The following is a 12,499-nucleotide window of genomic DNA, read 5'->3' as shown; positions in this document are numbered from 1 at the left end:
TCATTGGATAAAATAATATGTACTTATTACATTATCGTTAATGTTAAATCACATGAAATTGTTGAAAACATTAAGGGTAAGATCATTACGTTTTTTAAATACACTGACAAATTTTTGAAAGCATTAGGTACTAGGTAGCCATATTAGATTATAAGTATATAGGTCATTAGTTAGTTAACAGCATTTCTAATATAAATATAATGAAACTCTTTTCTAGTATATCTTTTATTTTATACGGATAAACAATTGAAATAATGTAATATATGATTTGATACAAATTATGAAATATCCTATAAACTGTTTACAGTTCACAAATTTTTTTTTTATTAAAACTAATTCATAATATAGGTAATTACTTTTTCAAATTAATTTTTGTGAGCTTTAATAAAAATTATAACTTACATTTTAACTTTTATTCAAATATTGTAATTTAATTATTTATATTCATTATTCGTGTATATAATATATATATATATATACGTAAGAATGGTAACCACAAATATAAGCCATGTTTGGAGAATAACTTTTACTTCAATGGTTTCATTTGTAAATTATACTTTTGCAAATTTCCAAACAGATTATGGAAACAATTAATTAAATAATACCGATTAACAAATTAGTATTAAGTCGACTCTCGGTATAAAAAGACAGAATTAAATTATTGAATTATTAGAAGTTATAGAAACATATATTACGTATATAGCTAGTATATACAACTAGGAATTTGAAATTGAGTGTAAAAAAATAGTCTCAACTTCTCAAAAAGTATTATAAAATAGATACAAGTTCTGTTTTTGTGTTTCTGATTTAGCATCATTATTCATTATTATACTCTATTTACTCTAACGACAAATTTACTCTGATGAGAGAAAGTATCAATTTGTTTTTTAATTCAATAGCAATATTTGAATTATCATTCTCGTATAATTAGGTATTATTTTATACTTCTGTATTTTTTCCTTTCAATGACACTTGTAAACATTGACAAAATGCAATAACTTATAATTTGTGATGTGTTCATTATTATGCTTGAGATAAATCATAATACTCATAATAGGATATAATATTATGTCTAATTTAAATTCATATTATCAAATGTGAACAAGTGATTGGAAATTTAAATTAGGTATTTATTGTTCTTCGTACTTATTTAATATGTAAATATTGTTCTAGAAATTATAGTGGAGAAATTAATAATTCAATAAACTGATTTCTATACAGGTTCACATGATTTATAATTCAATTTTTCTCGAACAATTTTCAACGTTTTAGAATTTTAAAGGAGTACTTAGAGAGGTACTCCTAAGTTTCAAGTTTGTGCCAAATACAAATACTTGTTTAACATCAACTTAGTGTCGTGTAGTGGTCTAAAACTTTGAACACAACGACTAAAAGGGTAAAGTATTATTGCATATATTACTCTTATGGGAATTACAACCTTTCCGTCGCAAATGATGTGATGATATTTATGTTTAATTTTAAGTGTCGTTTTCAAATGTCCATTTATCGGAGTAACATACATCAAGCAATTACGTTAGAACTATACTCGTATAAGTTAAGGATATTGAAAGGCATTTCCATTTCTTTCGTCTTTTCCAAACAGAAAATTGATGTGTATAAAATGTAAGAATAACTACAATACTGCATATTGTAGTGAATGCTAGATAAATTCTGTAGAGAATTACATCAAATAAAATACACTTTTTTTCTACTGAATAAAATAAAATGATAAAAGAAGATTATAGGAAAAAAACATGTGTGGATAAAATACCTAGTTAAAATTAAAACTAAAAACATAAAACTTTCGATTTCAAAAATATCTGTAAACCATAGTTTGACCGTGATGGGAACTCAAAAAGTTTAAATTACATTTCTACAGACTTTATTTTACATTTCATGTTTTATTTTTTTTAGTTAGGTACATATCTACATTATCAACAGGAATATAACATATCATTGACTGTTGAGATACAGCTGCAGATAGCCCTAAAGATCTACAGGATAAATTATTTTTTTTCACTTATATTATGCGGTGGTCTTCGACATCAAGTCTGGACTAATCGCATAGATACCTATGATTTATGACTCATAAGTTATCGGTAAAATTGATTCCGGTTGATTTTTTTTATTTACATTTATTGTATTATGTCCACGGAAAATGCATGTACAGTTTTTTGTGTTTTAAAACAATTTTCATTTGAACTAGGACAATGGGCATCGATTGAAATTAATGTGTATTAAGTATTTATACAATAAATTGTGTAAAACGTAAAAAAAATAAATAACATCTGTGATGAAAATAATAAAATATCTTGTTATATTAACAAGTTCATGAATGTCGAATAAACTATATCTATAGGTACACATATTGTGTATATGTATACACACATACTTCTACAACTGAAACTAACATTGTAATATGATATTATACGTACTTAATCATAATTGTCCATAATAATATTTTATAAAACATATATATATATAACGAAAATCGTTTGAATAATAACTTTTTGTCTATCAAAATAGAAAAATACAGTGCTTCGCTCTGTAAAGTACGTTGGAATAATATAATCTAATTGTATTATCATGCCAGTGTGAGATGCATAATAGGTAGTAATTTATAACGAATTAAATATAATAGGCCAAGGAAGTTTTTTCTAATTACAAAATTGGCAAAGTTACAGTATGGTCAAATTTAATATTTAAGTAGGTATCAACTGCAGCTTTTAACGACATTTTAATTATGTTCATTTTATAATTTTTAAGCTATTTGGTTTTTCAGAACATAACATATTATTTATATTTTATTAAAGACAATCGATTATAAATATGCACAAACGAATAATTTAAACTTTTGAACCTTGGACACAAATATTTTATACCTTATATTAATGGCAGGTATACATGATATAAACTATTGGAGTTATTTTTCTCAAAAAAAGTTGAAATTTTTCAAAAATTACCTATTTGGAAGGCTTGTATTTCGTATAAGTATATGTATACCAACTGTGTTCGATTTTCCATGTTTACCATAAGGTTTAAGTGAAACTTTTGTAACTTTTTCTGCTCAGAAAATAAAAAAAAATATATTGTGACAAATATCAATAATGATCAGACCATTTGGAAGACCGATTCGTTTTACTTGCCCGGTTTAAAACGTTGAGATCGTACGACAAGCTTTTCGATTTGTCACCGTATGTTTTTCTACTTTTGCGGTGTACATGTGAACTCGCATTATTATAACACACATAAATAAGATATATAGAGCAATATTGCGGTGGTTATTAACGATAAAACACCGGATGATCGGCCAGACGCATAAAGCGGTGGGTTATATTATACGGTTTACTGTATAATATTATAGTTGCATCGGAGCTTATTATATTATTACTATTATATCGTCTGTCCATCAGCCATCTGCAATACATATCTGATTTCTCTCTGCAGTGATCTGTTCTTTGGAGTACAACAATCGTAGATCGGAATCGCATTGTTCAAACGACTATATTACTATATATACCGAACACCGAAGGTCTACTTGTGCATATTAATGTGTTTTAATATTAACTACAGGGTTTACGTCGTGTACAATAGTCAATAGGTAAGTCTCAATAATTACCCTCTCCGAGAGCAAACACCAATAATATTGTACACAAAGCTATATTATATTAGTCTAATATTCCCTTTGAAGCAAAAAAACAAATATGGATTATAATATACGTAGCTAGGTATAGGTATTATAATAACGACCTGTATACTGTATAATATTTGTCTATCTTTTCAATATCCATCACGATTGTTTTATTACTATACATATTGTGCATGTTTTAGTTTATTTATAAAATTATATGCGCGTATAGGTACGTAAAATCGTGAAATAGATAATAGACGATTATTGGCCGAAACAGGGACCGGATTTTACTAAGGGTTTAAAGGGATTTGAAGCGACAATTTTCCGGCTTTGTCTGACTCAAACAAAACATATGAACTTACACCGAGATTTGTTTCAAGGATGAAAGTTCCGATGGATCTAGTAAAGCGAAAATAATATTATAATCATAGTAAATTTATTTACTTCTCAGTTGTTTTTTGAAATAATATAGTTTTAGTTGCTGATAGTTGACGACTGCATTCTAACTGCAGCGTGTCAGCTTGTAGTATATGATTTTGTTATTAAAAGATATAAATTATTTATCGGTATTTTATGCTTGTTTTTTTTTTTTATTTATTTTTCAACCGTTAAAGCCGTTCAAAAGTTATGTCAAAATTAAATCTGTCTTATTGTCTGGATAAAATGAAGTGCTTCCATACTATTATTATATCGATGTTTATCCAGGGTGATTCTTTTAAGTGGGTACACTAATTATCTCGAAAAGTATTTAATTTTTTCAAAATATTTTTTTACATGGTTTCAAGTTGTTAAAAACCCAACGTTTTTATTAAAAAATTATATTTTTAAATATTTTTTTCCTTATCATTTTTTAAGTTTTTTACTTTTTTGAATGACAAAATAGAGTTTTAATTTCATATTCCAAAACAGAATATTTTTCTAAGTATTTTGATTCATAAAAATCGAATTTAGGACGAGTAGTTGATGAGTTATATGTATTTAAAGTTTAGACAAGCGGAGTAGTGGACAAACATTTTGCAGGGTAACGCCGTACCACTCCACTCTGCCAATCTAAACTTTAAATACTTATAACTCAAAAACTACTAGCCCTAAATTCGATTTTTATGAATCAAAATACTTAGAAAAAATTCTGCTTTGGAATATGAAATTAAAACTCTATGTTGTCATTCAAAAAACTAAAAAACTTAAAAAATGATAAGGATAAAAAATATTTAAAAATATAATTTTTTAATAAAAACGTTGGATTTTAACAACTTGAAGCCATGTAAAAAAAAATTTTGAAAAAGTAAATACTTTTCGAGATAATTAGTGTACCCACATAAAAAATCACCCTGTATAGAAACCTTTTTCGTAGTCCCGAAACTGTCAGTAAAAACTAGAAAAAAACTAATAAGTCATAAGTGTACTACACATCGAGTCTCGACTTATTTCTGGTTACTGTATAATAATCTTATGCGTATTTGTCAACCTACGTATTTGCAGATAACAGACGAACGTGTGATTATGTTACTATTGAACTAGGTAGGTACATATTTATTATGTAGTTCGATGGATTTTACGCGTCGACTGGCGCGCAAACCGTAAAGCCCGGTGAATCGCCAAACATCAATTGGGTAGGTACCAACATAAATAATATGTATAAAGGCGGGTTTCCACTATTACACACGTTCGCGCAAATCCTTTGCTATGATTGGTTGGTTGGGTTAGGTTACCACACGATTAACCATTTAACCGTTTTGTTGGACATAGCTGAACATTTTATACGCGTATACGGCACACGCGTATATTGGAAACCCGCGGACTGAATGTATTGTAACAGATACCACGACCAAGGTAGCAGTTGTTTGCATAATATGAAGCAGGTTTCAACTAAACGCGTGTGCCGCGTACACGTAAAATGTTCAGCTATAACCAACAATAACATGGTAAAGTGGTTAATCAAGTGGTAACCTAACCGAACCAACCAATCACAGCAAAGGATTTGCGCGAACGTGTGTATAGTGGAAACCCGCCTAAAACAGTAAAATAATGTTATGCGATTTGAAAATAATAAAATCATCTGTATATTATGTAAGTACAGATATTATTATGCGCAGTTGTCATGGAACATTTTATTTTCTCATCAACGTCGAATTAAACGGTTTCTTTGTTTGATGTCTGATCCTGCGAATTAAAATTTTTTTCCCTCGCAGTCATTTTGCATACGAATTTTTTTATTATATACTATTTAAAATAACATCAGTCGTCTTGAATTCTCAAACAATAGCTTTCTATGCAATCGAACGCCTATTATTTTAGATAGGTAGGTACTTTATATTTAACGTATTCCTTTGAAATGATCAAAAATAATATTTATCTAGTCTTCAAATTACACATTTACATTATATATTATTCTTGGTCTACCTATATAGTTTTCTAGTAACATATTTTGAGTAACTTCAGTTGAATACATTTTTGTACATTATACGTGAACATAGGTAGGTATTGAGCAATATTGAACTATGAAATTGTAGAATCAAAATTTGGGCAGTTACCTAAAGTTAAGTGACTAAGTTAACAATTAGGTACTATATTTAATAATAAGTAATAAGTTTAAAAATATACTTCAATACAAACACTCACGACTCTGTTTAAAAGATTTAAATAATGAGTGAGGCGGATTGACATGAGTTTAATTATTGATTGTGTTTTGTAAATACATTAACGACGTAAATTTAACATATTAATAAAATAATAAGGTGGTTTTGAGGGTAATAAATCATAAAAAATATTTTTCGATATTATAAATTGATTTAAAATATTTAAATACTTTTATAAGATAATCTACGTTAATCAATCGTAATTTAAGATTCTTAAATACAATTTTTGAATATTCAGCAATGTTGATAAAATTATAAAAAAAATAAAATGTTAGTTACCGAAGTATACCGGTTTAGTTCATATAATATCTACTTTATTCGGATTAGCGTCTAGATCAAAAAAATTCTAAGTACCTATTATTAATTATTATTGAAGATTTTCTGAGCATAATTATATTACTGATTTTGAAGTAAACTTAATATGGTATGTATATATTTTATGCTGTAATAACTTGGAAAATTTAAACAACTAACTAAAAAATATATATTTTTAATTAAATTAGTATAAGATGGATAATGTGATACTATCAGTGTTAGACAAATGTGAAGCTTGTTTTATGTATATGTATGTATATATATAAATAGCCGAATAGGTATCTAAAATATCATATACATATACGTATACATTAATATATCAGCCGTCAAGAGCTTAATATGTTTATGGTCGATAGCCCGGGTCAGATAGCAGGTAAGTATTGTGCTTTACCAGTCGTTATATTAGAGCTGTATTACCTACTATTTACTAGTATATAAATTCTTGTTATTATGTGACTATTAATCAGATAATTCGTTAGAACTAAGATTCTTATTTATGTTAGCTTGAAATAAATAAAATAATATTATATCTTTCAAATGGTAATTGAAAACGGCCTTCAAATATTCTTTCAGCGCGATAATTACTGAACAAATGTATAGATAATTAAAAACTATTGCAGTCACTCTACTGTGCACTGGCCAAGCATAATATGCAATGTTGTTGAGTAGACTACTTTAATAGATGTTTTAAATTTGAATGGAATGAAAAATCATTGCACACGAAAAACAGTTCTTAGAGGAAACGAAGTTGGGCACCTATATTTTGAATAATTTTATATATAATTTACTTATAAAGTATTATATTTTCTATTATACTAATACAATTGAGTGAATATTTGCCTTAGGCATATGATAAGAAATTAGAATATAATATGTTACATTAATAACACAATAGTATATCATATATTTTTGAGTATGTTAATATTATTTTTAAATTACTGTATAAATAATTATTTTTTATTTAAGTATTCAATTTCATTACGATTAGGACTTTTAAAAGCTTATGAGAAATATTTTGCATTAAATTGTTGAGGTTGATAAATTAATAGAACGTTTTTTTTTTTTAAATTCAGCAATTTAAATATCTTTAATTAACTTAAAAGAATCTATTTCGAAAGTTATATATTAGGTCTCGAAAATACTTTATATTATATTAATTTAATGATCATTTTAAGTATCTGCGTTATTTGGTTTTGGATACAGCAAAATAACAAAATTAACTCTGTTAAAAATTTATTTTTCAGTAGTATTATCTTTCATTTTTTTTTTGTAATTTTTAAGAAAACTACGGGGCTTTTTTGTATAAAAAGTGTATTTAAATACAAAACAAAATAAAAAACACAGAAACACATCATTGTTAATACCAATAAATTATCTATCACGCTCAGAAACTAAAACCAAATTTAATACGAAATACATATAAGTATCTAAACTTAAGCAATAAAAAGTAACTATTTTTTCAATCGTTGTTTTTTCATAAATTTTAGATAAAAAGTATAAGAGATTTGTTTTTATAAAAGGTCTTTTTTTTTTTTTTTCGTGGTATCGAGAACCGTAGCGGGTACCGCGTTAGCATTGCTTCCACTATTAAAAGGTCTAGGATGACGAATAAATTCATGAAAAAATGACGTCTAGCCAAAAATTTTATAAAACCAAACATTATCATTTACCCACCCTTATTCTAAAATATTACTTTGTGACAAAGAACATTAACATTGTTTAGGATTTATTTTCTGTGGTGTTTAAGGATTGTAAACGTCTTTGTCTATTCGAATACACCGAATCCTTTGTATCATCTGTTTGGGTCATTGCATAAAGGAAGAAAATGCCTAGAGATTTGTGCATCATCCCATGATCCAAAGTTACATTGTTTGCGATTGTGATCACCGTGTTTCTTTGTTACAATAAACCTATTTGGATATCATCCAGCATGACATTTTAATTTAACGTACTCCCAGTGAGTTAATTGAAGGTTAAAGTTCGGTATTCTGAAGAGTGGATAGTTGGTAATGCGTTGTTAATTCACAGTTCATAATATGACTACATAGGTACTTTGCACATTTGTACATACTTACCTACTTGAGTAAATGGTTAATAGTTAAATTATAATTTAGATATTGTTCTTCAACTAAATTAGTTCAAATCATTGTATTTACTATTTGATAAATATTCCAAATATTAATATAAATCCTAATTTTTTTAAAATTTTACTAAGTAAAAACACAATATCTTATCACTACATAATATTATAGTAACTTTTTTTTTCATATAATAAGGTACTCCTAGCTTTCGCTATCTATACCTAGAGATGTAGATATAGTAACTAAATTAGTGTAATTTACAAGATGAAATACAATTAAGGGGAGAAAACTTAAAAAATTATATTATAATCATTATATCGAAAAGTGTAATATTAACGATTCGCGGCGTAATTACAATCGGTAAGTCGTAAAAAGTTTATTATAATATGGTTTGGGCTTATACATATTTTTTACTTTTTACAATCCGCTGTTTAAGTTTAATTAATCTTAAAATAATATTTTGAAAATAAGTATATTTGAATGAATAACCAACTTAAAGATATCTAAATTAATAGTATTAATTATTAGATCCATTAGTTAAAATCACCACTACCCTTTTAAGGCTTTCGTATTGAAGTAATATATGATTATATATTAATAATTTAATAGCTACCTATATGTAATATAGTGTTCCAAGTAGTCTTTATAGAAATGTATTTTGTATTATGTATGTGATAGTTTGATATTCTCCAAGGTATACATATTGTATAGTGCATTTAGAAATTTATTGGTACATTTTAGCATTTAATTTTATATTTTGTTGCTATTCTATTTATTTATTTATTTTCATATGAAATTTACAATCTATACCTTATGGAGTTATGCCACAATGGTCAATGAGTAAATGTGATACAGATTAGGCATATAAGGTATTATTTTATTTAATGCATTTTATTTATATACGTATTAAATAAATGAAATGTTTTTTTTTTTTAATTATAAAACTAATATTTTTCCAGGCTAATATATAGCCCTTGTTGTCGAAGCCTCAACCCCCAATAAAAAAAAAAAAAAACTAATATTATTTAAAAAAATCTTGATCAGCTAATTAAAGAAAAATTTTCAAAAGATATTGTTAAGAAAAGGAAAAGGAAAAATAATTTTATAATTTCTAGGTACTTAAATATGCATCTTGTTTTACTTTGAAAGTCGATGTTTTTATTTTTTTAGTAGTTTTATCTTTATTATTTTATAATAGTTATAGATATTATAAACATAGTTATTTTTGGAATCTTAAATATAATAAAATAAGATAAGTATCCATCTTATTCTAATATGAATCGGATTTTTTTTTAATATTGGGTCTTGAAAATAAAATTTTCATATTACGTGGTATTTTCAGGTAAAATTTAGTTATAGGTAGTAAACAAATAGGTACTACCTAATACAAATATGAATATATCAAAAATAATACACGCAGTCACCAATCGTTAATTAACATTAATGAATTTCCATATAATTTGTTTGTATACTTTCAACGTGTTACAATTCAATAATTGTATAACAATATAATAATATAACATGAATTGCTAAATGTATGTATAAATCTTATTATAATTTAACATTATTACAACAATTCACGTTTATTTTCTGTTTGAATCGAGTTTTACATTTAACATTTTTTAAAGTACATTTGAAAAATATAGTGATATGCGCAAAAAAGTTTAAAATAATTAATTTAATTTAAAAAAAAAATTCAATTATCTAAAATAAAATTTAATGACAGAAATTACTTACCAATAGATTCGCGATGTTCGTCTAATTTGATTTCGGTTAAGGGTTGGTCGTATGCTCGCGGAACCGAAGTCGTGAACGCACTGTCCGTTACGCGAGTCGAAACGCCGATTGGCGATTACGCACCACAAAAAGACAGAAGCGCAAGCGTTCACGATACATGCTGTGCAAAAGCAACTTTACGAGCAAAGATTTCTACACGTCTATACAGACGACGAATGCGCGCACACAGTAAAAAATCACACATATTTATTTTCAGTTATAAGAGATTCACGGTTTTTCCGATATTGAATTCGATTGATGATCGTGTGACACAAAATTATATAATTATAACATAGTACCTACGCATAATGTATATTTTATATTATTATAATCGAGTTTAAAATAGGTAGACAATAGTTCAAAGTTACTTAGGCACTTCCAAACATTCATTTTAAAATTAATATTAGATAGGTAATAAAATGATTGTTTTTGGCATTTATACCTTTCTCTCGTGATAAATAGGTACTTAAAACATTGAATAGAAATATGGGACATTTTTAAATATTATAATTTTTGTTTATATATTTTGAAACTTGTTCTTTTAAGAATATTAGATCCCTATTAAAGCTTAAATAGTAGCATCATTTTTTCAAATAAAACACATGTTTTTAAATGTTTTTTTTTATAAAATATATGAATATTGAATACAGTGATACAAAAATAAAATAGATCAATATACAATTAAAATAGAAAATAATATACTTATAATCACCGTTAAAACCGTTATAATATAAATTTGTAAAATTCACGTTATTTTATATGTTTTTATGACATTCTAAATTAGTTGTAAAATACTTTACTACTATAATAGGATACAACAATAAACTTCACATGCATAATGTATTATGTACTTAACACTAATTTTATAATATGCATTAAAAAAAAAAAAATATTTAAAAAGTTTTAAATTTACATTAGGTTCATTAAAGAAACATAATAACTAACATGTTATATTTTTAAATAAAATAATTAGAATCTATACGAATTCAAAATAAAAAATCATTATCTGAATATAAAAAGAAAGAGGTTTTGGATGTTCTATCTCCAAAAATTGTTTGAAATATTAATTATAGCTAATTTACTCAAATGATTTACAAAAGATAACGTATGATTTTTTTTTTTTGAAGGGCCGGTAAAAAAATGTTGGACGACCAGAAAAACTTGAAAATTTATTGTGAGGTTCCTTATGAGTTGTTCTTATCGTAGCTAAAAAAAAATTAAAAATCGTTAGCCACAATTTTTTTTATAAGCGTTTATAGTTCAAATTTTTACGAAATATGTCGAAAACGCGAAAATTTGCAAGTAATTTTGAAGTTGAAAAATCATAAAATTGTTTGTGTTTATAACTAAGAATTAAAAATACAACACTAAGTTTTCTATAAGTTTTCCTTCAAGTAGCTATAGAGAAAATTCGAAACATCATTATAGGAAAAATTTTAAGTGCGTTTGAATTTAAAATTTTTACGAAATAGCGTAACGATAACGATTTATCCTCAAATGATTTTAAATATTTGTTATTATTCAAAAAGTATAAGTCGTAGATATTTAAAAATTTTATCAGTTATTTAGATTGGCATTTTCTTTACACGATTTAATTTTTAAAATATTTCGAATTTTTTGAGATATTTATAGACAACTGAAATTTTCAATTTTTCTAAAAAAAATTTATCGACACTTCAAAAAAAATTTTTTGGCCCTATCAAAATACTTGAAAATTTTTTAATACATAGTTCCTCATCAGTTATTCTTATAGTAATTAAAAACTTATATAAATACATTGGCACAAGTTTTTTTTATTAGCATTTGAAGTTCAAATATTGACAAAAATTCATCAAAACCATAAATATTTTTTTTTATGTTTGTCATTACGTTTTGGGGCAGTAAAAATGCTTCGAATTTTAACTTCAGTGACTTGTTAAATCAGAAAGTGAATCTAGTTGATACTTTGGGGGATAAAAAGTAAAAAATTAACGGAAAAACAGGAAATTTTATGTACAATCAGATTTCGACAAAATCGGTTTTGATTTTTTATGTAACTTTAAAACGAATGACCATTG

General features: G+C 25.9%; 1 protein-coding gene across 2 annotated transcripts in view; it reads right to left on the bottom strand.

Moving 5' to 3' along the window:
• Positions 1 to 10,524, bottom strand: part of LOC107171931 (trace amine-associated receptor 1) — a 54,322-nt gene extending 43,798 nt beyond the window's left edge. Inside the window, exon 1 of one of the 2 annotated variants that reach the window (XM_089228445.1) lies at positions 10,404 to 10,524. The gene's annotated coding sequence lies outside the window, so the exon portion shown is untranslated. The remainder of the gene's footprint in view (positions 1 to 10,403) is intronic. The other variant, XM_089228446.1, reaches the window with a different exon arrangement.
• Positions 10,525 to 12,499: the final 1,975 nt, after the last annotated feature.

The sequence above is a fragment of the Diuraphis noxia genome, unplaced genomic scaffold, assembly GCF_037042655.1.
Source record: "Diuraphis noxia isolate RWA-SAM2 unplaced genomic scaffold, SU_Dnox_SAM2 contig0005, whole genome shotgun sequence".
NCBI lineage: Eukaryota > Metazoa > Arthropoda > Insecta > Hemiptera > Aphididae > Diuraphis > Diuraphis noxia.
Note: the sequence above shows the minus strand (reverse complement) of the source record. Positions and strands in the feature narration are given on the sequence as shown.